Source organism: Aethalodelphis obliquidens, unplaced genomic scaffold (assembly GCF_003676395.1).
Source record: "Aethalodelphis obliquidens isolate GAN/ISIS:26980383/991018 unplaced genomic scaffold, ASM367639v1 scaffold9, whole genome shotgun sequence".
Taxonomy (NCBI): Eukaryota; Metazoa; Chordata; class Mammalia; order Artiodactyla; family Delphinidae; genus Aethalodelphis; species Aethalodelphis obliquidens.
The window spans coordinates 52,024,624-52,052,329 of record NW_020837953.1 but is presented as its reverse complement, the minus strand read 5'-3'; the positions used below and the strand labels follow the sequence as shown (position 1 = coordinate 52,052,329).

Below are 27,706 nucleotides of genomic sequence, written 5' to 3'. Positions count from 1 at the left end.
TTCTTCAAATGGGTACTAAGTTCTTAGGATATACATACTTAAATTGATTGGACCTAGAAACTCAATAAAGGGACTTTTAGGTATTTATTTTAGCCTGGGGCACTGTGAAAATCCTAGGGACACTAACGGTGCCATGAATTTGGGAATCTTTGCATGAAGGTTCAAGTCTGGGCCTCAGGGGAGGGGAGGGGGAGGCAGAGAAGCAGGGAGGGGGTGGCTCGCAAACCCACCACCACACTGGGCTCCACCTCCACCCAAAAGAGCCTCACCTGCCTCTCTGCTCCCCTGCTTTAGGTACGGGCTGTGAAATTGGACAGTAACTATAAATTCATCAAGATCTGACTTCCTAATCTTTGTGTTCCCCGAACAAAACCCGAGAGGAACTCAGTAACTGATTACTGAAAGGCACTTTCTCAGGGCAAGTAGGATGTGCAATGCAGCCTTGAGGACAGGTGCTTGTGTAGACCTTCCATCCCTGTGGGGAGAGGGAGAATGAAGCCGGGAGCCGAGGGACCAGGAGACAGCGTTTGGGGCAGACCCTCCAAGTGGCATCGGAAGCACTCACCAGAGAAGGCCCAGGACACAACATTTCTGTGGTATTCTGCCCCAAAGAACCTGAATCTAACCATGAGGAAGCCCAGACAGACCCAAAGTGAGGGTCGCTCTCCAAGACAACCGGCCTGCACTCTTTAAAATGCTAAGGGCAAGAACAACAAAGACAGGCCGTTCCAGATTAAAGAAGAGCAGACACGACCTCTAAATACAACCCAAGTGTGCTCCCCGACTGACCGGATCGGGACCGGGAGGAACAGCTGGGAAATCAGTATAGGGACAATCGACGCAACGTGGAATAGAAAATAGATCAGTATCAGTGTTAAACTTACTGATTTTAATAGCTGAACTGTGGTTATATAAAAATACGTCTGTGTTCTCAAAATACACGCACTGAAGTATTTAGTGGTAATGTGGGAAAACCGATGTAAACTTTGCATTCTACTTCACGAGACATTCACATTTGTTTTTTAATACACTAGCGTGTGCACTGGGAAAGCAGCCTGGTGCTCACACGGCCCGGCTGGCAGTGAGGAGCGCGTCCTCTGCCGGGTGACTGCTGGGACCCCTCATCCCCGCAGCACCCCCAAGAGCCAGGCCTCCAGGCGCGGGGGCTGCTGGCCACCGGAGCAAACACACTATGGACACTTTACAGATTTAACTAAAATCTTTACTGAAATGCCTACTGATGAGACCTAAATGCCTTTTTTTTTTTTTTTTGGTGGTACGCAGGCCTCTCACTGTTGTGGCCTCTCCCGTTGCGGAGCACAGGCTCCGGACACACACGCGCAGGCTCAGCAGCCATGGCTCACGGGCCCAGCCGCTCCGCGGCCTGTGGGATCTTCCCGGACCGGGGCACGAACCCGTGTCCCCTGCATCGGCAGTCAGACTCTCAACCACTGTGCCACCAGGGAAGCCCCTAAATGCCTTTTTTATGACTAGATCCATAGTGCCTAAGTCGGATATCTTTCACACATCGCTGTCCTGTTAACTACAAGAGAATTTAAAAATAAACCCGAAGAACCTACTCCTTGCCCTCAAAGAACTTATTTTTAGGCCCTCCTCAGCACAACTTCCACAGAGGAATTCTCCTTCCAAGGTATTTCTAGTACATGGACATTCAAATTTCAAGCATCACAGTTAAGATTCCAAAGGAAATTTAATTTGGAAAAACTTAGAAAACCTATTATTCTTCATGTGTATAGAATGTCCCATTAGCTTAGTATATGTTAGCACATAATTGTTAACAGAAAATTGTAAAGGAAACCAAACACAGAACATTGTTTCTGTGGAGGCCGTGCTGCACAGCAGTTAAAACCAAAGGATCTGGAATCAGAAAGGTGTGTTTGGGTCCAGCTCTGTGACCTCAGGTAAACTGCTGAACCCTCAGGCCTGCTGCTCTGCTGGTGAGGGGGCGGAGGACGCCACGCTGGCTAAGAGCTCGGAGCAGGGGTGGCAATGGTTTTCTGCAGAGGCCCAGAGAGCACACGCTCTCGATTCCAGTGTGGATTTTGCCATCACAAAATCAGCCACAGATGACAGACAGAAGAACAGACGTGGGCCCTCCAATAAAAATGTCTACGGACACACTTGAATTTCGTATCACTTTTCCATGCCACAAATAGTCTCCTTTTGGTTTTTCAACCATTTAAAAATGTGAAAACCATTCTTAGCTCGTGGGACACACACAAAGAGATGGCAGGCCATAGTTTGCCAACCTCTGGCTCATAGGACGGTGCCTGGCAACTACTATCTGGGAAAACAGCCCGTAAATCTCAGTCTCAGACCAACACCTGATCCCCAATATCATTACGAGTCGTCCTCTCTTGCCTACCAAGTATGCTCCTAACTGCTCTGCAGCAGCTTCTGCTGGTCTGAAGAGTGCACGTACACTTCCGAGATACCTGGCACTACTGCACTCCAGGAAATGAGCTTTTGAGTCTTTAAATCAAACTATGTAATCTTGCCAATTAACTGTGAAAAACCCATTATACAAAAGATTTCCCCCCCACAAATGCACCTAAAGTTGAATTCTACCTCTTACAATTTACACTATTAGCCAGGAGGCTCCATTTCAGCTGACAGTCCCCACTGAGTCCTGGAGGCTCGTTACAGGTGCCTGTTGTGTCTCTCTCTTCTTTCACGTGACTTAAAGTCTATACAGCTACAAGGAACCTGACCAACTACATTTCACTTGGTCTTGGATTCTGCCAGACTGGCCCATGCAGGTTTCCTGAAGAGTGTTACTATCTAACATTACTGAAAAGTACTGTTATTAAAAACCGATAGATTGTAGTTGCTATGTCAACAGTAACAGGATCCACAGCATCCAATCTTACACAGAAACCAGTGGAAGGATGCAGAACAAAACAGGAGTATAAGATGCTACGAGGGGCTTTCCTGGCGGCCCAGTGGTTAGGACTTCACACTCTCACTGCTGTGGCTCGGGACTCAATCCCTGGTGGGGAACTAAGATCCCGCAGGCCGCGCGGCGTGCCACCCCGCCCCCAAAAAAGCTACAGAAGAGCAGACTATAGCACCAATAAAACTTTTACCTCAAAGGCAAACTTAGTCAATTATACCTCAATGAAAAAAATAAAGGCAAACAAACTAAAACTATGAAATTTCTATAATATTCTCATTTCAGTCACGCTAACTTTGAGAGAGCTTCTACAACTTTCACATATAAATAATTTGCCTTAACATTTCTTCCAAAGTGAAAATATCTTTTTCCTAATTATAATGATCTTGGTATTCTTCCACAAAAAATACAGATAAAACATTATCTTACTGTACAGCACGTTCCTTGTCCCCAGCTACCCCCAAGAAATAACATGTTTCACAGGGATGCCCAGGGGTGTATATTTCTTCCAGACTTTATCTGCTGCACTGTGGTCATCTCCTCAGGACGATGAAGTAGGGCTACCTTAAATTTTTTTAACAGCTTCGCAGTATTCTGCATGTACCTTAATTTAATCAATTCCCACTGATGGGCATTTAGATTCAACCACTGGTTCATTCCACAAATATTTTTTGAGATGTACTACATTCCAGGCACTGTTTGAGGAGATATTAGGGAATAAAAAAGATAAAGATCTCTGCCCTCTGGAAATATATTCAAAATACGTTAAGATACAAAAAAGTACATAAAGTATAATGCCATTTATATTTAAATAAAAACTACCTATGTGGATTAAAAAAAAAGATCTCTGCCCTCATGGAACTTAAATTCTAGTAACTACTGACAATTTTTTGCTTTCTTACCAAAAATTCTAGGTGAAGGTTTCTTTTTTCTTTTTTTTGCAGTATGCGGGCCTCTCCTGTTGCGGAGCACAGACTCCGGAAGCGCAGGCCCAGAGGCCATGGCTCACGGGCCCAGCCACTCCGCGGCATGTGGGATCTTCCCAGACCGGGGCACGGACCCGTGTCCCCTGCATCGGCAGGCGGACTCTCAACCACTGCACCACCAGGAAAGCCCCTAGGAGAAGGTTTCTAACAGAAACTGTTTTTACTATTTTGTTTTTATAATGAATGTTGTAACAAGGATTCTCTTACTTCCCCCCCACCCCGTGAATAAATTTCTAAAAATAAACTTGCTCAATAATTTAGTTTGGAAATGTCCTTTTATACTCAACATATTAATCTCTTATCTTTTATATATACATATATATATATGCATATCTAATATTTTCTCCAACTTGCTTGTCTTTGAACTACAGTTCAAAGTTCCCTATCATCAGGACTTCCCTGGTGGTCCAGTGGTTAAGACTCCCCGATTCCACTGCAGGGGGTGCAGGTTCCATCCCTGGTCAGGGAGCTAAGATCCTAAATGTCATGTTGGCGAGGTCAAAAAAACAAAATTCCTCTATCAGATATCTTTTGCTATAAGTATGTTCTGAGTATTCACGCAGATAATCTTTTTATGGCTTATGACCTTAGTGTCATGCTAAGAAACCCTTTCCCCAAACACCCCGCCTCAAAGGTTAAAAAATACTTCTCACAATATTTTTCTAATATTTCCATGTTTTAATTTTTACATTTAAGTCTTTAATCCAGCCAGAATCTCTATGTGTTGTAGAGTTTTCCACTTTATTTTTTCCAACAGACTGCCAGTTGATCCAACATCTGTTACATTACAAACCATCCACTCCCAACTGATTTAAAATGCTACACTAGGGGCTTCCCTGATGGTGCAGTGGTTGAGAATCCACCTACCAGTGCAGGGGACACAGGTTTGGGCCCTGGTCCGGGAAGCTCCCACATGCCGCAGAGCAACTAAGCCCATGTGTCAGAGCTACTGAGCCCGCATGCTGCAACTACTTAAGCTCACGCACCTAGAGCCCGTGCTCTGCAGCAAGAGAAGCCACCGCAATGAGAAGCCCGCGCACCTCAACAAAGAGTAGCCCCCGCTCGCTGCAACTAGAGAAAGCCCGTGCGCAGCAATGAAGACCCAACACAGCCAAAAATAAATAAATAAATTTTTAAAAATAATAATAAAATGCTACACTAATCAAGAAGTAAATTCCCATAAATTTATAGATCATTATCTAGACTACTCTGTTCTACCTATCTATGCTTTATAGAACTTTCCTGTTTATATCTAATAGAACACTTTCCCCTCATCTTTCTTTTATAGAACTGACTCTTCTCAAATATTTATTTGTCCAAATTAGGTGACAATTTAAAAATATCCCAGCATGTACATACAGAAGAACTGCATTCAAATTCTGTGTTCAGGTCTATTCAAATTCTCTTTTATCTCTTCAGTAATGTACCTGTTAGGTCTTACAGCTGACTTAAACATGTTTTTCTCTTTATGAAAAAAGAGAAGAGTTTCAGGCCTAACAATCATAAAAAAAAAAAAATGACGTTGGTCAATTTGCCTAAGAACTCAAAAAAATTATTTCTAAAGTTAGTTTCCATAAAGGAGTAAGTTATTTACCAAAAAAAAAAAGCTTCTGTAAGACCCATGGCTCTTGTCATGAACCTCTGCTCTTTGACTTTTCTGACCGTTCATCGTCTCAGCACGGCTCAGATTACCGACCTCCGCAATAACACTAAAAACAGACGCTCAGTCTAAAGCAACCGTGAAGTTTATTTCAGCCAAGCATGCAGGACAAAGGGCTTAACCGCAGGCAGGGACCGTGGCCCGGGTCTCTCTCCCCTGGTGTCCCTGAGGTAGGACGAGGGCACAGGAGGGCAGGGGCAGCAGCACAGGTACACCTGGAGCTGGAGCCTTCTGAGGTCCCTGCTTCCTTGCCCAGGAATCTCAGCCAGCTCAGTCACAGGAACAATACGCAGGAAAGACAAGGGGGTGGCAGTGAGAGGAACCTGCCTGTCCAATCACCATTATTCAGCAAGTGCCTGGCTCCTCCTCTCTGCCTCTCCTGCCAGATGACCCAGTTACCCTCAAACTCTCTCCCCAAGAACACCCCAAAGTGTGTAACAGGCCAGTATGTAAAAAGCTACAGAGTTACTTACATTTATCAGGGAACACCTATGTTAGCCTGCACCCACTTGTAATGCTGCTTCGTTACATGTCTTAGATGAAAAACCAATCTTTTGGGGCTTCCCTGGTGGTGCAGTGGTTGAGAGTCCGCCTGCCGATGCAGGGGATGCGGGTTCGTGCCCCGGTCTGGGAGGATCCCGTGTGCCACGGAGCGGCTGGGCCCGTGAGCTATGGCCGCTGAGCCTGCGCGTCTGGAGCCTAGGCCCGCGTACGGGGGGAAAAAAAAACAAACTGCTGTTTAACCTCACAAGAGTTAACCAGAGGGAGGAGATATGGGGATAGATGTATATGTATAGCTGATTCACTTTGTTATAAAGCAGAAACTAACACACCATTGTAAAGCAATTATACGCCAATAAAGATGTTTAAAAAAAAGTTAATGAAAATAGGTCTATCACACATCCCATGTCACAGCTAACTTGCTCGGCTGGAGGGAGTAGCATACCCATCAGGACAAACTTTGAAGCCATGAGACCAGCTGAAATGAAAGGCCAATACAAACAGCTGGCACCAGTGATGAGATAGATAAGAACCACCCCCCGCCCCAGCTTTTCTTAAGGCGTTCAGCCTTCTGTTACTGCATCAACTCCCTCTACCAGCTAGTTTCTAACAACATCAATTGTGCTTGCTTCTCCGTGTGTGGTCCAGGGACCAGCAATGCCAGCGGCACCTGGGAGCTAGTCAGGAAAGCTCACTCACTTGGCCGCAGACTGAATTAGGATCTGCAGCTAATAAGATCCCAGGGGATGCATTCACACAGTCGAGTTCTGGATGCACCCAAACACGCACCCGGGTTTAGGAGCTCCCTATTTAAAAACAGACCACTCCACGGTTCCCCCCATCACCCACCAACTACAGAGCCCTTTCCTTCCCCCCTCCTCCCACAGCAAAACTTCCTGAAGCCACATCTACACAGGTGGTCTCCCCTTCCTCAACTCCCATGTTTTAACTCCCCGCAATCTGTCTTTCACTGCCCACCACCTAGCACCTACAGCCCCTAAATCTGAGGGACCCCTTTCACCTGACCCCTCAACAGCACTCTATGCGGGATCCCCACCCTCCTTACTGAGGAAGAGCTGCCCTCTCCTTCCTTCACTGGCTGGGCATCCTGTCGCCTCCTCTTCCTACCTCCCAGGCGCAGGTGAGAGCATCATTCACAAGAACTGAAATCTTACCTATGACTTCCAGACTGAACTCCAGGCCAACATCCTTACGAGCCAACACTTGCACTTGGTTTCCTATGTCCATTCTGAACTTCAAATGTTCCAAGGATGGCTCTCTCGTCCCCACTGGACAGTCAACAAACCTGAGCCACCCATCTGGCCTCATCTCAGTGCCCGACCATCATCGGCCCCTAAGTGTGCAGAGCAAGCGCTTAAGAACTGTTCTAGGGGGATTCCCTGGTGGTCCAGTGGTTAAAGGCTCTGTGCTGCCATTGCATGGGGCACAGGTTCGATCCCTGGCCGGGGAACTAAGATCCCACATGCTGCCAGGCACGGCCAAAATAAAAAAAAGAATCGTCCTAGATCATCAGCACCGTGGCTAGCTCGACCTCCAGAGCAGATATGAGTCTGTCCACTTACTCCCATTTCCTCAGCCCCCATCCTTAGCCAAGCTACATCATTTCTCATCAACAGTATCCTTTAAATGATCTTTGTTTCTATTTTCACCCCAACAATCCATTCTTCCTTCGGCAACTGAACAACCTTTTAAAATTCACATCTGGTCACTTCCTGCTTAGAATTGTGCAGTGGTGTCCACCGCACCGAGGGAAAGAATCAAACCTTCTTCCACATCAGAGTGACTATAAAATGCACTGTCCACCAAGGCACGTCTAATAGTCAAAGAGGGCACTCCCCACACAGAATCCCGGCTCACCGGGTGAAGCTGACACTGCCTGGCAAACTGGGCCAGGTGGCCAGTGCCAGCTTCCTCTCTAACCCTGACTTCTACCGCCTTGCTCCCGGGGCACAAAGCTTCAGCCACGCTGGCCTCTCCCCACCTCAGGGCCTTTGCAACTGCTGTTCTCTGCACCTGAAGTAACCAGGCTCTTCTCCTACCTGGCTTCTCCTCCTTCAGGTGCCAACTGCTCAGAACGGCCTTTCCCAAATAACCTAAAACCAAGTGCCCTCTCTCCACTCTGGATCTTGCAGCACTCACCACAGGTCTGAAACTTGCTTATTCACAAGTTCACAGTCCTCCCCAGAAGAAAAGATTAGAAGCTATTTCCCAGTACTTGCACATCACCAATCACAGTGTCTTGCTGAAAGTAAGTATATGGCAAATGTCTGTTAAATAAACTGATGCCTTTAAGCAGTTCACTTCTGGAATCCATTCCACAGCAATCTTAGTATTAACTGGACACCCTAAAGCAGGCAATTCTAAATGTCATGCTATAGAGAGGTCCTGAGAGATTTAAGAAATGGCCACAGATTCTTTGCAGCTCCTCCTGTAAGAACGAGGTTCACTATTTCTCTACACTTCCAGTCTGGACTAGGCCTCATAACTTGCTCCGACCAACGGAATGTAACAAAGGTGACACTGTGTGACTTCTACGTATGGCCTCAAGAAGCCTAGCAACTTCTGCTCCCGCCCTCTTACCACTCGGCTACCCTGAGAGGCCTGAGCCGGCCTGCTGGAGAGGTCACATGGAGAACAGAGGTGCAGCCTGGCGAAAAGTCCATGCAGGTAAGGCCTTCCCAGAAGTGCCAACGGACTGCAGACGCATGAGTGGGCAGAGCCCCCCACCATACAGAGCCCTAACTGCCAGTGGTGAACACACAGTTATTGCTTGAACTCGTTAAGTTTGGGGGGCAGTTTGTTATGCACCAACAGGTAACTGATGCAAGGCCACGAGCACGTTTTCTTAACCGCAGGGTGCATGTTAGTTTAAGTCAGAGTTCTCAGCCTCGGACCGGTGAGGTCTTGGGCTGGCTCACCCTTGGCTGTTAAGCGGCATCCCTGTAGCACACCACACATTATGACGACTAACCACAGGTGTCCGCAGACAAGCAACAATGGAGACCAAAGGCAAGGGGAGAATGCTGCCTGCGCCTCCCAGGGGCTTGGCACTTCCACGAGGGAAGGAAGGAGCCACTGCTTTGGGGGGCGTTCTTTGTGCTGTCTCCTCCTTCACATATGTCCTTTCCCTCCTCACTGGTACCCAAAGGTCAGTTAGTGGAATGGACATTAGCAATAGCCTCTATTGCTATTATAACCTATTCCTGCAAAAATTACCCTCAAGGATGTCATTCTTCTGTTTCCACAAAAGAAAAAAGACAGCTGCAAAAAACAAAAATTGCCTAGAGGGTCCTTCCAGCACTGGGCCTGTCCTGGCCCCCGAGACACTCAAACCCTAGCTGCTGAGTGGGCTCCACAGACCCAGGAAGACAGAGCCCAACCATTTCAGAAGCTTTTCTTTTTTTAAGCTAGCATTATCTAAATCTGTGAACAAATGTTTAAACTAGAAGAGCTGCTGTTTTAAAGCTCTTCTTTCATAGCTAAAGTGTAGCACACTACTCAGCAGCTTAGCATTTTCCTGAATATGTCAAGTTTTAAATTATGGGAAATGTGTGCGGTCAGTTCCCATATTTTAAGAAAATGTAAAGAGGACATGATGGTCTGTTACTGATTCAAAAAGCACATTTTAAATGCCTTGCCAATCAGTGTTAGGCACTGAGATTCTCCCTGCTCTGAGTGCATCGATTCCCAGGAAAAGCTCCCTGCCCTCTTCCCTTCTCATCTCTCTGGGTCTACAGCAGCCATCCCCAAACCCACACCCCAACAGTGGTTAAGCAATCTCAAGCCTTTCCAATAACCCTCCTATCCATTCTCCGGAAAACTATCTAGACGTTAAGCCCTAGTTAAGTGGTTTCACAGGCCACTGTCCCCAAACCTAACTGTGTATCATGTTCGCTTGGAACATTCCTCTAAACCACCTGAGTCTCAGGCTTACAGATGGACCGACGGGCACTTTCAGGGGGTCTGACTCAGTCAGGTTCAAGAACTAACCCTGCCGGGCTTCCCTGGTGGTGCAGTGGTTGAGAGTCCACCTGCCGATGCAGGGGACACGGGTTCGTGCCCCAGTCCGGGAAGATCCCACATGCCGTGGAGCGGCTGGGCCCGTGAGCCATGGCCGCTGAGCCTGCACGTCCGGAGCCTGTGCTCCGCAACGGGAGAGGCCACAACAGTGAGAGGCCCGCGTACCGCAAAAAAAAAAAAAAAAAAAAAGAACTAACCCTGTCCACATGAAGAGCCCAACTGGCACACCCTTTACTTCCAGCCTGTGCTAGTTGGGAGAGTGAGAGACAGAGCCTCACAACTCTTCAAACACAATTTGAGGGGAACACCATGAAGCAGTAACTGTGGTCAATCAACGTGATCAAGAGCAACAATGGTGGCCAGAAAAAGCCTCTTTGAGGTGACACTCAAGCTGAGACCTAAAGGATCAAGGACTCAGCAGTGGAAACAGCAAAAGTAAGGAGATGTCAGGTGGACACGAAGACAGACGAGTCTGGAGATCAGAAAGGCTGCAATAGAGATATAAATTTGAGAGTCTTCACAACTATCAGTAAACATTATCTAAAACAGATAAGAACAGATGGGAACAGCCACGATCACCTAAGGAGAGCCCAAGAACAGAGAGAATCCTGGACTCAAGATGGAGAAACACCAGACAACTGAAGGCAGGCAGGGCAGGCAAAAGAGGAACCTTGGAAGGAAACCAAGAAGGACAAAGCGGCAGAAGGAGAACCAGGAACTAAGAGAAGAGTGTGTTTCAAAGAGGTGGTGGTTAAGTGAGTTCAATGCCAAGAGGCAAAATGTGATGAAAACAGAGAAAAATGACCATTTCAGGGAGCTTTTTTTTTTGCGGTGCGCGGGCCTCTCACTGCTGTGGCCTCTCCCGTCGCGGAGCACAGGCTCCGGACGCGCAGGCCCAGCGGCCATGGCTCACGGGCCCAGCCGCTCCGCGGCACGTGGGATCCTCCCGGACCGGGGCACGAACCCGTGTCCCCTGCATCGGCAGGCGGACTCCCAACCACTGCGCCACCAGGGAAGCCCTCAGGGAGCTTTTTTACTTTGCAAGCAGAAACATCGAGGCACTTACAGAGAAGGAGAATGGAAATGAGATGGGCAGAGACCCCTGAATGGTTTCTCCATCCTCTGACCCCACGCTGACCCAAAAAGCCCAGCTCTATTCCTGAACTTTGGTTCTGAGACATCCAGAATCCCAATAAGACATTTTCCTTTTCCACCTAAGTTCTCTCTATTGTTTTCTTCAACCTGCAACTGAGACTTCTTTTTACAAGCTCGGCCACGAAAGGACGGTAAAGACATGGGAGACAGGGAGCTGGGAACGCAACGAAAACAGGGCCCAGGAGGAAGCTCTAGGTAACGGCAGTGGGTTGAAAAGTGTCCCTTGAATATTCTTGTCCACCTGGAACCTGTAAATGTGACTTTATTTGGAAAAAAGGTCTTTGCAGGTATAATTAGTTTTAACTCAAAATGAGGTCACAATGGAATAGGCCCTCATCCAATGACTGGTGTTCCTATAAGAGCAGAGACAGACACAGAGAGAAGGCCACATAAAACAGGCAGAAACCGGATTGCCAGCAACTACCCGAAGCCAGAAAGAGGCATCAGACGGAGCTGCCCTGTCAAAACCTTGATTTCAGACTTCCACCCTCCAGAATTATGAGAGAATAAATTTGTGCTGTTTTAGCCACTCCTTTTGTGGTAATTTGTTACTGCAGCCCCAGGAAACTAAGAGTAGCATTTCAGAGCCACACAGAAGAACCCCTGAGAACCTTAAGTGAGACAGCAACCACAAAGACAGAAATAAAGAGCAGGGGTCGACTTGGAGAAGCGTGTGAGGAAAGGAGGAAGGCAAAGGAGGCAAAGGTCACAGGCAGGGGTGGTAACGGAAGCAAATACGTCAGTGCTTGCGCCACGCTAAGCACGGGGTAAGTGTTCCATTTGCACCACCTCGTTTCATCCTCACCACCAGCCCAGGAGACGGGAAAACTGAGAGAGGAGTTACACAACTTGCTCACAGCCTCAAAGCTCAGACTGCAGGGCCAGGATGTCCAGCACATGGGCACAGAGAAGCCACGGAGCAAGGAACACCATCAACTGTTATGTAGTTACTGGTCATGTTTTCAAAGATGTAAACATGTGTAACAAAGTAGAAAAAGTAGAACTTAAAAATCTACACATACAGTGTGATCTCCCATCTGGGGGGTGGGGGAATCTCTGAATACATGTGCATGAACGACAAAACTAAATGAAAATACAACAACATAATATTATAGGTTATTTCCAGATAGGTAAACTATAGATTTTCCGCGTCATTTTTGTGTTTGTTTTTGGTTTGTTTGTTTTTTTGTGGTACGCGGGCCTCTCACTGTTGTGGCCTCTCCCGTTGTGGAGCACAGGCTCCGGACGCGCAGGCTCAGCGGCCATGGCTCACGGGCCCAGCCGCTCCGCGGCATGTGGGATCCTCCTGGACCGGGGCACGAACCCGCGTCCCCTGCATCAGCAGGCGGACTCTCAACCACTGCGCCACCAGGGAAGCCCTGTTTTTGTTTTGTTTTTTTGGCTGCATTGGGTCTCCATTGCTGCACGCGGGCTTTCTTTAGTTGCGGCAAGTGGTGGCTTCTTTTGTTGTGGACCACGGGTTCTAGGCACGCGGGCTTCAGTAGTTGTGGCACGTGGGCTCAGCAAGTGTGGCTCGCAGACTCAGTAGCTGTAGCTCGTAGGCTTAGCTGCCCCGCAGCATGTGGGATCTTCGCTCTCCAACCAGGGATCGAAACCACGTCCCCTGCACTGGAAGACAGATTCTTAACCACTGGACCACCAGAGAAGTCCTCTCCCCTTCATTTTTATAATCCTAATTTTGTACAATAAACAATTAAACACTTTTATTATTAAAGTACAACAGTTGAAGATAAAAACTGGGGACAGTAAAATGGACTTACTGAGAAGGACATCTTTATGAAAACAATAACAGTGATAACTTAGGGGGAGCAGGGACAAGGCCCTCAAAGAATGAGGACAGGGGGACTTCCCTGTGGTCCAGCAGTTAAGAATCCACCTTCCAATGCAGGGGACGCAGGTTTGATCCCTGGTCGGGGAACTGAGATCCCACAAGCCGCGGGACAACTAAGCCCGCACCAAAACGAAGAGCCCACACGCCACAACTAAGACCAATGCAGCCAAAAATAAATAAGTAAATATTAAAAAAAAAAAAAAAGACTGAGGACAGGACATATGGAGGAACTGAGGCAGTGAAGACAGATCTCCTGTCCAGGGAGTTTAATTTTAAACAGAGAAAAATATGAATAGTGGCTGAAAAATATACCAAGATTAACTGGGAGATTAAGTTATATAAGACTTATTAGTCACGTTTGAAGATAGAATAGAAGGAGCCCCTGATGAAGAAACTAAAGATAAAACTGCTGGTGAATATGTTCTCAAGTGGAAGAATCCTCCCTTTAACGATATATGGAGGAGGCAGATGCAGACACACAAGTCCTCTGAGATGAAAGAGTAAGGGAGAGGAGCTCAAACTAGATGGTCCATGGTGTAATAATTAAGAGCACGGGCTCTGGAGGCAAACAACTGACGTTCAAACATGGGTTCCACAGATTCCTGGCTGTGACTCTGGCCAATTACCTAATCTCCCCATAGGTTTAGCCACCTATGAAATGGGGCTATTCACAGGACCTGGCTCAGAGCTGATTAGATGATCAAACAGGAACACCGTCAAGTTCTTAGCATGGTGCCTAGCTAGCACAGTAAGAACCTAACAAGGCCAAGCTAACAGCACTGGGGTCATCTGCAAAATGCAAGTTCATCTACTGCCGAGAGAACTGCAGGTGGAGGACGGAAGGGCCACGGTCCTTCTGTGCCATCCTCAATTTCCCAAGCCCTCTTATTTCAGTTCCTCGCCCGGTCCTGTCTCGGGGCTTCTCCCTTTGCCCAGGTATCTGCCTGCCTCATCCCCTCACCTCCCCTTGCTTGCAAGTTCAGATGTTTCCACCACCCTTCTAAAATGCAATCAGCCATCTCTATGGCCCTGCCCTGATTTCTCTTTCAGCACAACCTTTTCCACCCGCCATCGGACAGATGACGTCCCTCTCACCAGAGGGGGGTGGGCGTCTCTCATCACTGCCCCATCACCAGCTGCCGGCTGGTACTGCTCAGCCTTGAATGTGCATTTCACTGACACTCTCCCTCCCCTTGTTTACAGGTGCTCCTCACGTGACAGTGCTCAAGCTACTCCATCTAAAATCAAGGCAGGGGACTACCCTGGTGACGCAGTAGTTAAGAATCTGCCTGCCAATGCAGGGGACGTGGGTTCAAGCCCTGGTCCAGGAAGACCCCACATGCTGTGGAGCAACTAAGCCCGTGCGCCACAACTACTGAGCCTGCGCTCTAGAGCCCGCGAACCACAACTACTGAGCCTGTGTGCCACAACTACTGAAGCCTGTGTGCCTAGAGCCCATGCTCCGCAACAAGAGAAGCCACCGCAATGAGAAGCCCGCGGCACCAAAACGAAGAGCAGCCCCCGCCTGCCGCAACTAGAGAAAGCCGGCGCACAAACGCAACCAAAAGTAAATAAATAAATAAAATTTATTTTAAAAATAAATAAATAAAATAAAATAAAGGCAGAACAGGGACTTCCCTAGAGGTCCAGCAGTTAGGATTCTGCGCTTCCACTGCAGGGGGCACAGGTTCGAACTGGTTGGGGGAACTAAGAAACCACATGCCATGTAGGACTGCCACAAAAAAAAAAAAAAAAAAAAATGAAGGCGGGAACAGAGCCTTCCCTCAACCCCACATGCCTCTCCACCCCTTTCCTTCAGAGCCTCCCCACAACCCACTGCCACTCATCGGCCCTGGGGAGTCCTGACCGCTGAATCCCAATCAAATCTGCCTCTTTGACCATTCCCTTCCCTCTCAGAGACTCTCTTAAGCACTGACACTGCTCTGATGTTCTTCCAACTTCTGACCACTCCTATAAGCTGCTTTTCCTCTGCCATGCCTCAACACCCAAGCTACACCAAAGGGTCTTCAACCTTTAGAGAATCTCTGGGTGGTTCTTCTCCCCAGGAAAAGGCACAGTTCTACACCTATAACGACACATCAGGACAGGGTACCTGTCTCCAGGGACCTCTCTGGTCCCTGCAGGCACCTGCGGCTAAGGCCCTTGACGTGCACCGGCCAGTTTAACCACCACATTGCTCTCCAAATCACTGCTGCTCAGAGGCTTGGTCTCAGGCTTCCCTTACACTCTTAATTACTGAGGATCCCAGGGGCTTTTGTTTATGTGGGTTATATCAACGGATATTTACTACACTAGAAACTAAAGCAGAGACTTAAAAAAAAAGTTTAATAAGCCTATTACATATTACCATAAATAATATTTTTTACAAAAAATAACTAGAGGGACTTCCCTGGTGGTCCAGTGCCTAAGACCCTGCGCTCCCAATGCAGAAGGCCTGGGTTCGATCCCTGGTCAGAGAACTTGATCCCGCATTCCACAACTAAGAGCGCCACAACTAAGAGCCTGCATGCTGCAACAAAGATCCCGCGTGCCACAACTAAAACCCGGCACAGCCAAATAAATAAATAAATATATATATTTTTTTAATTAAAAAAAAAAAAGAAATAACTAGAAAAATAACTTAGTGAGAAGAGCAGCAACGTTACACATTTTAGCACGCCTCTTTAACGCCTGCCTCAAGTAGAGAGCTGGATTCTCACGTCTGCTTCTGCACTCAATCTGGTACAATATCTTGTTTTGGTTGAAGGAGATGAGGAAAATTCAGCCTCACAGATATGTAGTTGGAAAAGGGAGGAGTAGGGCTTCCCTGGTGGCGCAGTGGTTAAGAATCCACCTACCAGTGCAGGGGACACGGGTTCAAGCCCTGGCTCGGGAAGATCCAACATGCTGCGGAAAAATTAAGCCCGTGAGCCACAACTACTGAGCCCGGGCACCTAGAGACCGTGCTCCTCAACAAAGAGGAGCCACTGCAATGAGAAGCCCGCGCACCACAACGAAGAGGAGCCCCCGCTCAGCAACTAGAGAAAGCCCGTGCGCAGAAACGAAGACACAACGCAGCAAAAAAAATAAATAAATAAAGTAAATAAATTTATAAAAAAGAAAGGAGGGGAGTACTGTAACAGCCTTTTCAAATAAATATAGACAGTCTTTTTTGATACTACATCAAAACTTGACAAGTGGTAAGTTTCTTAAAGGGTAGTTCTGGGCTTCTCTGGTGGCGCAGAGGTTACCTGCCTGCCAGTGCAGAGGATACGGGTTCAGGCCCTGGTCCGGGAAGATCCCGCATGCCGCAGAGCAACTAAGTCCGCTTGCCACAACTACTGAAGCCTGCGTGCCTAGAGCCCGTGCTCCACAGCAAGAGAAGCCACCGCAATGAGAAGCCTGCGCACCGCAACGAGCAGCCCCCGCTCGCCGCAACTAGAGAAAACCTGCGCACAGCAATGAAGACCCAACACACAGCCAAAAATAAATAAATTTATATATAAAAAAAGGGTAGTTCTGCTGTGGAATCTGAAACTATGTCAATTAACTCTGCATACTGTTACATCAAACACCAGGGGCTTCACTCCATCCCTGTGCTTTGAATGGATCTTTCACCCGTCTGTGAGCTAGTAGCATCAAGCACAGGCCATTTGGAAAATATCAGCTCACTGAGTTAAGCAGATCTTCCAAATGTTGACACGTTTTATTATATAACATTAAAAAAAGAAACATTTCGTTAGCATCACCTCCTATCTTGCAAAAAAAAGTCTTTAAGTACTGGGAAGCTGTCAAGCTCATGGTAGCAGAATCAAGTTTTCCAAAATTCAAATTTCCATTTGAAAGCTCAAATTTTATCACTGCCAACAATACTGTCAGTTATTTTCCTTGAAGTATCTGGTTCACTTCGTTCGTTTTTATGAAAATATCTGCCAAATTCCCCTGTCTAAACAGCCATCATTTTCTGTCAGCTGTTCTTTCAACTCAAGCGATCGCAGAGTTGCTTGTCCAGAAGACCGCTCTCACATGTTAAGATGCATCAGTGCTTTATGCCAACTTCCCATTTTGTCGCACAGGCCAGTAAAAAGATGGATACTCAGGTTGAAGTTTAACAAAATTAATTTTGATTGCTTCATCAAGGGCATTCGATTAAACTGGATTTTTTTTTTAAAACCACAAATTCACAGCAGTGAAGAATACTATGACTACAATCACCGTTATAACTGGCTTGGTACCACGGCTTTGATTTCTGCTACAGAACCAGCAGTGTCACCCAGCACTGCTTCGTACCATCAGTGGGAATGTCAACACAGTGAAAGTCAAATGACATCTTAATATGATCATGACAGCAGCCTGGACCTAATGAGCCCCAGAGTCTACAGACCGTACTCGAGACCCCTCGCTCTAAGTGATGGTGAAACCCAAGACTTCAACCACCATCTAAATACTAATAACTCATCCAGACCACTCCTCCAGAGCTCCACATTCACGTGTACAAAAATCTACATTTGGACAAACACTTCAGAGTGTTTCAGACACTGGTAATACTGTAGTGAACCAAAGTGCCTGTCTTCATGGAGCTTAGAACTAGTGGGTAGATCAACATAGAGACTAGGGAGACAGAGCAAGGGAAGACAGAGGTTAATGAGAGCGGAGAACACCCTCTAAGGAGGGGATATTAGAACAAAGACCTGAATGAAAGGAGTGGATGGTCCAAACAGACCTCCAGGAGAAGAGCTTTGCAAGAAGGAGTAGAAAGTGTAAAGGCCGGTGTGTTCTAATGCAAAATGTGGGAACGCCTCCTGGGGTCCTCAAACCCAAGGTGCAAAGACTCACTCACTGTCTTCCCATCAAACCACTGCTCATTTCAGTAAATGCAAAACAGGCACCCGGACTTCCAGGAGAGAAACCTATACTCGCTCACTCCCTTCTGACCTTCCACGCAGTCACCTAAGCATCTGAGTCACCAGTTACCAGCTTTGCTACCCTGGCCCAGACCCCCTTCCTCTCTACAGCATCCCATCTGGAATCTGACCTGTCTTCCTCCTTCCTCTGAGAACACTCCAAGTTCAAGACCAAGTGATGTTCCCGATCAGGTACATCTCCTCACCCTTTGAGGGCTTCCTAGAGCCCTCCACGTAAAAGTGCAAATTCTTTACCAAGGCTCTGACCTCTCAGTGTCCATTCCTCACCACTCTCCAGCCCTTTGGAACTTCTGTCCCTAGACAATCCATGTTCTCTTTCACTCGATAAATAATTACTGAGCACCTATCTTGCACTACACTGTTATACGTGCTGGAGACAGTGGGTGAAGGAAGCCAACTGGTTGCATGAAAAGCATACACAACCATCTCCTCAGCCTGGAACACTCTTTCCTTCCCCTCCACAAGCCAGGCAGCCTCCAACTGGATAACCCTTTCAGTCTCAACTTAGACATTTTCCAGCAAGCCTGCAAGACAGTGGCGGCCCTGCTGCTCCAGCCCCGCGCCTGCCCACCCACCCGCCAGCTCTGGCTCGGCTCTACCACAAGAAGGTTGTTGATCATTATGAAAACCCCCCAAAAGTGGGGTTCCTTAACAAAACATCTAAAAATGTTGGAACCAGACTGGTGGGGCTCCAGCGTACCGTGATGTAATGAAAGTACAGATTCAAGTGGATGAAAAGAGGAAGATGATCAACGGCAGGTTTAAAACACTTGGCTGTGGTTCTGCCATTGCCTCGAGCTCGTCAGCCAGCAAGTGAGTAAAGGGGAAGACAGTGGAGGAAGCCACAACCATCAAAAACACAGGGGGCGGGGCTTCCCTGGTGGCGCAGCGGTTGACAATCCGCCTGCCAATGCAGGGGACACAGGTTCGAGCACTTGTCCGGGAAGATCCCACATGCCGCAGAGTAACTAACCCCATACACCACAACTACTGAGCCTGTGCTCTAGAGCCCGTGAGCCACAACTACTGAGCCCACGTGCCACAACTACTGAAGCCCATGCGCCTAGAGCCCGTGCTCCACAACGAGAGAAGCCACCGCCAACGAGAAGCCCGCGCACCGCAACAAAGAGTAGCCCCTGCTCGCCACAACTAGAGAAAGCCCGCGCACAGCGACGAAGAACCAACACAGTCAAAATTAAATAAATTAAAAATAAATAAATTTATATTACAAAAAAAATAAAAACACGGGGGCTTCCCTGGGGGTCCAGCAGCTAGGACTCCGCACTCCCAACGCAGGGAGCCTGGGTCTGATCCCTGGTCAGGGAACTAGATCCCGCATGCTGCAACTAAGACCCAGCGTAGCCAAAAAGTAAATAATATTAAAAAATTTTTTAAATCATTTTTAAACAAACAAAAAACACCAATATCACCAAGGAGGTCTGCCTTCCCCCTGTGAAACTGTACTGCTCCATGACAGCCAAAGATGCCATCAAGGTCACCCTGGCTGATTACAAACTGAAACAAGAACCCAAGAAAGGAGAGGCTGAGAAGAAATGAGCCCTCAGGGAAGTCTCCCACAGGTCACACAGGCTGCTTCCCTCCCTCCCCCGCCACCAGCAGTCACGCATACGGAGGTGTTCAGAAGCCCTTGCACTGAAACAAAAGAGCTATGAGATCTGCACAACCTATGCTATTCACATTGTGACTCTAAGGCAAGCAAAATGCACAGTCTAATTAATTGTTCTGAATCTGTGTTTTCTTTCAGCCGGTGTTTATTGCCTTAACCCAGTCCAAGTCTATTTCGAACTCTTTGTGTGGCCCCAAAACTGAAATCAATAATGAAGTCCCTCATTTGGGTAGTCATGACGTGCACAATTATCTAATTTTCCTGAATCCATTTTGGGGAAGATTACCAGTAGATACCTTGATAAGATTACTTGACAGAACCAAGTATTGTACATAAAACAGATCTGCATATATATAATAAAGGAATGTAAGACAACCCCCCCCTCCAAAAAAAAAAAAAAAAAATTTTCCCTAGGAAGCCATCATTAAACTCTAGGTTAGCTGCCCCTGTGATCCACCGCCCTTGTTTTTCACCTTTGTACATAAACTGTTTGTCAGCCTCCCTGTTAAACTATAACATAAGGTCCTGGGCCACACCCATTCTATAATTTATAGACTCAGCACCTAGCAGAGAAGATGCTGAATGAACATTTGTTAAACAAATTTCCTGTTATAATACTTTTGAGAATATATAAAAAATATTTCATTGTCACTAGCTGGCAAATTAAGGGATGCCAAAGAATGTTTTGTGAAATCCAAAATAATTCAGCATCATAAAGGGAGGTGGAAGTGAGAGCTTTAAAAAACAAACAATCATTTTACCAGTTTCAAAATGAATTATAGGATCAAAACTGTCCTATAAAGGTAAAGCCGGGCTTCCCTGGTGGCGCAGTGGTTGAGAGTCCACCTGCTGATGCAGGGGTCACGGGTTCATGCCCTGGTCCGGGAAGATCCCGGTCCAGGAAGATCCCACACGCCGCGGAGCGGCTGGGCCCGTGAGCCACGGCCGCTGAGTCTGCGCGTCCGGAGCCTGTGCTCCGCAACGGGAGAGGCCACAACAGTGAGAGGCCCGCGTACCGCAAAAAAAAAAAAAAAAAAGGTAAAGCCTTTTGAACAAAATGAAAACAGACTCATAGCTACTCATGAGACTCAAAGAGAACTGGTGGTAGCCAGAAAGGGGCAGGAGGACAAAACAGGTGAAGGGGATTAAGAGGTACAAACCTCGTTATACAATAAATAAGGGGACTTCCCTGGTGGCCCAGTGGTTAAGAATCCGCCTGCCAACGCAGAATGCAGGGGTCACCGGTTTGATCCCTGGTCCGGGAAGATCCCACATGCCGCAGAGCAACTAAACCCGTGTGCCACAACTACTGAAGTGGCATGCCACAACTACTGAGGCCCATGCTCTGCCACAAGAGAAGCCACCACAATGAGAAGCCCGTGCACCGCAACGAAGAGCAGCCCCCACTCGCCCCAACTAGAGAGAAAGCCCACGCATCAAAGACCCAACGCAGCCAAAAATAAATAAATAAAATAAATTTATTTTAAAAATAAGATAAATAAATAAATAAGTCGCAGGGATATAACACACAGCATAAGAAATATGGTCAATAGGGGGAATTCCCTGACGGTCCAGCAGTTAAGACTCCATGCTTCCACTGCAGGGGGACCAGTTTCGATCCCTGGTCAGGGAACTAAGATCCCGCAAGCCTCGTGGCGCGGCCAGGGGAAAAAAAAAAAAGAAAGAAATATGGTCAATAATATTATAATAATTTTGAATGGGGACAGAGAATTACTAGACTTATCATGGTGATCATTTCATAATGTATGCAAATGTCAAAGCCCTATGTAGTATACCTGAGATTAACATAATACTGTACATCAACTATATTTTTTTATAAATTTATTTTATTTGTTTTTGGCTGTGTTGGGTCTTCATTGCTGCATGTGGGCTTTCTCTAGTTGCTGCAAGCAGGGGATACTCTTCGTTGCAGTGCGTGGGCTTCTCATTGTGGTGGCTTCTCTTGTTGCAGAGCATAGGCTCTAGGCGCGTGGGCTTCAGTGGCTGTGGCTCATAGGCTCAGCAGTTGTGGCTCACGGGCTCTAGAGCGCAGGATCAGTAGTTGTGGCGCACAGGTTTAGTTGCTCCGCAGCATGTGGGATCTTCCCCGACCAGGGCTCGAACCCGTGTTCCTTGCATTAGCAGGAAGATTCTTAACCACTGTGCACCAGGGAAGCCCTCAACTATATTTTAATTTTAAAAAAAAAGCTTTTTGAGAAAAGAAAGAATGTCAGAGATGACTTGGGAGAAAGTAAGGTAGTAAATTAAAGTGATGGGGGCATCCCTGGTGGTGCACAGTGGTTAAGAGTCTTCCTAAATTCTCTATAATCTACCTTTATCATAGTTTAAAAGACTGTCACAGGGACTTCCCTGGTGGTCCAGTGGTTAAGACTCCTCGGGGAGCGTTTTCAATCCCTGGTCAGGGAACTAAGATCCTTCATGCCGCGCATGCCAAAGAAAAACAAAAACAAAAACTGTTACAAAGCAAGGCCATAAGCAACAGAAACGGTGATCCTCTAACAGAGCACTGCAGCCAGGCACTGTTCCAAGTGCTTCACACGTATGCTAACTCACTCAATCCTCACAACCACCTTAGGAAGGAGGTTCTAGTGTGCCTGTTTTTACACATGCGGAAACAGACACAGAGAAGTCAAACCCACATCCACACCAGCAAGTTCAGTTACACAACTGGGTTCTAACTCAGGCAGTCTCAGTCCTTCAAGAAAAGAGTGAATTTCTTTCCCTCCCAGCAATTCAGGAATTATCTTAAAGTTCCTAGGACAATTTTTTTTTTGGAAACCTGTTGTAGAAGCTTTAACATTCTCTTGTCTAATTAGATAGTGTCCAGAATTTTTTTAAAGCTTTACCAACTACAACACTTGGAGGTAGTCAAGAGAACTTGTAATCTGCATGGGGAATATATTTTACAATTGCCACAGGACTGAGTCAGAAGACGTGCAGACATGTATAAACACACAATTACCCACAAGTAAACAAGAATATATTCAATCCCCTTAGTATTCTAGTCCTGCAGGTTAAAGAGTAAATAGCCTTTCCCTCCTTGATAAAGTACATTATTAAGCCTGGACCAGGAATGCCCTGGCAGTCCAGTGGTTAGGACTCTGCTTTCACTGCCGTGGGCCCAAATTCAATCCCTGATCAGGGAACTAAGATCCTGCAATGCCCCCTCACTTAAAAAAAAAAAAAAGCGCCTGGGGCAACTAATTATTCAATCATAACCTTTTATCAATGGCAACATGGATGCAACTGAATAATCTCTTCAGAATTATTACTTTTGATAGTCTTGACTTGGTCTTTTAATCATTAACTTTTTAAAAATGGCTTTTTTCCCAGAATTTTAACTTAGTAAGTCAAATAAGGGAATACTCAAGTCTCTCAAAGAAAGCAATATTGTGCTATAAAATGGGAAGCTTTTCTATCACTGTAAGTCAGTAGGAATTTCCATCAATTACTGTGGCACCTAATGGTAGGCACTGCAACAAGAACAAGAGGGCTAAAAGGTTTCAAAAGCTTTTAGCATTCCTCTGATCCACCGATCAAATCAAGTGTCTACAGATTGCCTGTTTTTCTTAAACGAGAGCTGTGGAACAAAACTCACAGCTCTAAAAAGAAGTGGGATTCTTCGTTTTCCAGAAGAGTCAGGGTAATGTTGCATTACTCAATACACAGCCACACTCTCCATAAAAATTGGGACTGTTTCCTCCTTCCAGTAATGTTACACATTCAGCTTTATAAATTATTTCTCTGATCTCAGTTTAAATTTGTTTTTATCCCCTCATTCTATGTTCACTAAACCAAACACTCAACTAAACTGCCTGCTTCATAAATTCTCCGACCACTCTTATCTAGAAATGCAAACCTGAGAGATCAGAATTTATACCAGGGTTAAAAAATTCTAAAACTTTTTGTTCAATGCCGTATTAGACTCATCCTAAATAAAGGTTTTAAAATAACACGGCACGCCATATGGTCAAGCCCAGATAACAAAATTGAGAATATCTATTACCAATCCACTAATGCCAAAGCCAAAGTCTCTAGACAGTAAGAACTTAATCCCATTTGGAAGCCAACATGAGCCAAATCTTTTGGGGAGAGAAAACAGCAATCCAATGAAGAGACTGTAATTGATGCCAATACTGCACGTCTGCAATAAAACATTATTTATTAAAGTACTGGCTAAAAAGGCAACTGATGGTAGGTAAGTCTACAGCTGTCCTGAAGACCCTTCTCAAAGTTAATTGTAGAAATACAACTTCTCCAATCAAACTAAAGGATGACAGAAAATTTTAGCAAAATAAAAAGTTAACAGCAACAAAACTTTGAGAAATAAATTAACTCCTCATAAAATCTGTGCACTTCTCATGTGGTCAATATAAGACCTAGGTGTTCCAAGCTCTGAAATCAAAGCCACTAAGCATGGAAAAGATTTGACAGCCTTTTGGCAGCTTTTCAAATCTCCTCTGAGATTAAAATGAAATCTGAGGAAATTTACTTCAACTCCCCCTGAAACAGAAGTAACTCAAGACATCAAACAAAGAGAAATCTTTATTAAGGTATCATTAAAGAACATTCTGCTTAGTACATGCCTGATGACATAAATACAGCTCTGTCGTAAACTCAGATATCATACAAAAGGAATATTCTTGTCTGATGGGCATGTTCATTTAAGAAAGTGTCACCTCTGAATCAAAACTGCATAGTTGAACAATATTCTCTATAAGCACACTCTTGACCATTTCCACAGAAGATGAGAGGCAGCCCTAACACTGGCTCCCCAAGCAGGGAGAACCGGGAGCAAGCCACAGGCACAATCATAAAACTTAACGTCGCTTTCCTCAACTCTCACCTGCTAAGAAAACACTGCAGCATTTACAGTGCCTGTGAAACCAGAGGCATATACAGAGGGAGTCTCGGGAGGAGAGAGGCCCTGCAGTCCAACCTTACAGCAGCCGGGAATCTTCCCCCCACGGGATCCTGCCAGGTCGGCCTCTGACCCTTCCAGTTGCGCTCCATTTCTGACAGCTCTGTCAGAAAGTTAAACTGAGCCAAAAGCTACCACCCAGTTCTGCCGTCTGGAGGTTCTAAGACCTGTTTCCATGTTGGTGGCACCAGCCCTATCCCCAGCCACACACCCATATTAGTAAGGAAGTAAAAAAGGAACTGCCTGTTCGTTTTCTTTTTGCAATATGTACCTTCCGGAAGAATCCAGAACAGGCCCTATCTATCTTAATAGAACGCAAACTGAAATCTTTCTTTGAAATACGAACCCCCTCCACCCCCAAAAGACTAGAGCTTCAAATTAGAAAACAAAGAACTCAGGTAGAAATCTTATCGATAACAATAGCTTTTAGACCTTATCCAGTATCTGGGGCTGAAGGGAAGGGAACTTCTCACAAAGCTAATACTTCCACTTATTTGCTAACTATAAAAAGTATCTACATATTTTCTTAATAATCTCATAAGCAACTACTTAATCATTAAACGTTATTGGAGATCACTGTGTTACCAAACAGGTAACAAAAAGAAAATACAAAAAAAAAAAAAAGGGCTCTAATACTCCCCACACCAGAACTACAGATTACGACTTTTACATCATTTATGCACAAACTCAGTAACGTACTCTTGAACTGTAAATGTCCACCAACTTCCTTTCCCAAAATAAACACCCCTACCATCGCTGTTCTCCTTCAGTCAGTGAGTCTCACAATCCTAACTAAAAAGGTTCCATAAAGAGGAATTCAGTAGATAAACCTACTTGGGTATGCCAACGAGGTAATTTAAAGGACTTCAGAGATGTTTAAACACCACTTGAGTCAAGCATCAACTCGCAAGGAAAAAAACAGGAGGATTTTCCAAAGTCCGATGGCTCAGCGATCCCTGGGTGGAATTTCCAGCACCCTCCACCCGGCCGGGGCAGAGGGCGACCCCGACCCTCGCCCGCCGCCCCCCGCCGCGCCCCCGCCCCCGGGCGGCGCCCCCGGAGCCCCGCGGCGCGGGCGGCGGCTGACAAAGGCCGCGCGGCGGACGCGCCATCTTGCCGGGCCCGCCGGGGGCCATTCATTCGGCGCGGGGCGCGGGAGCCCGGCCACCGCCCGCAGGCTGCGCACCCGCACCGTGGCTTCGGGCGGCCCGGCTCGGGCCCGGCGGCGACCGCGGGGCTGGGGCTCGCGCTCGCCGGGCGCTTTGTCCGCCCCGCGCGCCCTCGGCGCCGCTTCCTCATTTCTCCGCCGCAGCGACGCCAGCCTCCCCGCGAGCAGCCGAAAGGCCGCTTTTCCCGCAGCTCGTCCTCCCGCGGCCAAGGACGGCGCCCACCGCCCGCCGCGGGGCAGGGCCGCGGCCGCCTTTGTTCCCTGGCCCGCCCGGCGCCCCTCCTCCGGGCCACCTCCCAGACGCGGGGCGCCGGCCCCGGACCCCAAACCCCGGAGCCTCCGGCCCCGCCCCCACCGCGGACCCCAGGACCCGGACCGCAGGCCTGCACCCAGTACCCCAGACCAGAGCCCCAGACCTGGACTCCAAACCCCGGAGCCCCAATCCAGGCCCGAGCCCGGGACTTCGGTCTCGGTCCCGGCCGACGGCCGCGGGGTCCCCACCGCCCCCGCCCCAGCACCGCGGACCCCACCCGGGCGGGGCAGGAAGACGCGACCCGGAGGCCGGGTGGGGGCGGGGAGGGTGGGGGCGGGGCGGCCCGGGCGGGCGGGCGACTGGGGGGCGATGGGGAGGGGCGGGGGAGGGGGGGTAGGGGTCGGGGCTGGGGGTCTGGGCTGGGGTCGGTGCCGCGATCGCCGCGCTCACCTCGACACCGCGTCCCGCCTGCCGCGCCCGCTCCCCGCCGCCTCAGCCGCCTCGGCCGCCGCTCCAGGAGATGGTCGCGCTCGGGCCGCTCCGCGGGCGCTGCGGGCAGGTGCGCCGGCGAGGCTCAGTCTGTCGGTCCCGCGGCGGCTGCTCCACTCCCGCGCCCGCGCCCGCTCCCGCCGCCGCCGCCGCCGCCGCCGCCTCCGTCCGCCCCTCAGACGCCTCCAGCCATCGGGATGGGCGCGGCGGCCCCTGCCCGCAGCCTCGGGAAACCCCACGGTCGCGTCACCGCGCACGCCGCGCGCGCACGCACCGCTCGACCGAGTCCCCGGCGCGCGCGCGCGCGCTTCGGCCCTGCGCCAGCCCCGCGCGCGTACGCGAGCCGCTTAAAGGGGCAGCACCGCGCCCTCGGGGACCCGCTCCAGGAGCCTACGAGGCTGACCTGCCTCTCGCCCGCACCGGGCTGCGCGCCTCAGGTGCTGGCCCGCGGAGCCCTGCGGTGGTATGGGTCTGCCTGCTGCCGACCCGCTTGGTTCCCTGCCAGGTGGACGTGGGTAGAGGCCGCAGAGTGGGAGCCTGCCACCGGACCCGCTGCCCAGCAAAGGCTCTCTGCACCTCGAACATGCGCCCAGCACACACGCCCCGTAACGCACTCTGCGCCCCACATCTGCCTTCTGCACCCCGCACACACATGCATATGCCAGCGCAGGCTGATCAACACCCACGCTGGACCAGGTCGGCCTCAGGGACTCACGGCTTCCGCCTGCCCGCGGAGCAGACGCCCCGCAGTACGGGGTCAGGGCCCGTCCTCGGAGGTGCCCGTGGGGCTCGTGTGAGCTGGCCAGGTGTGGGCAGTGTGGCCTCGATGGTCAAGGCCCTCCTGTCAGGAATGGCCACCTAAGCAGGGAGGTGTGACCACGGGAAAGAGTGTCAGGAGGGACAGATGGACCACCCTTGCAAATGCAGCTTTGTCAGCCAGGCAGCTGAGAAGCGAAGACCCCCTAGTGGGGGAGGGGAAGGAGGTGGAGAGATGGGTCAGCTGTCAGCAGCCTGTAGCTTCCAGTGTCCTCAGAAACCTCCTGGATGTCCATGGATGGAGCCCTAGGCCCACCAACTCCCACCTCTCCATCTGACTTGTGCCTCCCCAGTTCCGACTCCTCCCCACCCCATGGACTTCTTCACTGCAAGAGCCTGCGGTCTCCAACCCTCATCACCCCTTTCCAGCCAGCTCA

At 48.4% G+C, this 27,706-nt stretch overlaps 1 protein-coding gene across 5 annotated transcripts in view; it reads right to left on the bottom strand.

Moving 5' to 3' along the window:
• Positions 1–26,702, bottom strand: part of GNB1 (G protein subunit beta 1) — a 91,683-nt gene extending 64,981 nt beyond the window's left edge. For 3 of the 5 annotated variants that reach the window (XM_027110474.1, XM_027110473.1, XM_027110477.1), the window contains exon 1: positions 26,475–26,602. The gene's annotated coding sequence lies outside the window, so the exon portion shown is untranslated. Of the gene's footprint in view, positions 1–26,474 lie in introns of all 5 variants that reach the window. The other 2 variants (XM_027110475.1, XM_027110478.1) reach the window with 2 other exon arrangements.
• Positions 26,703–27,706: the final 1,004 nt, after the last annotated feature.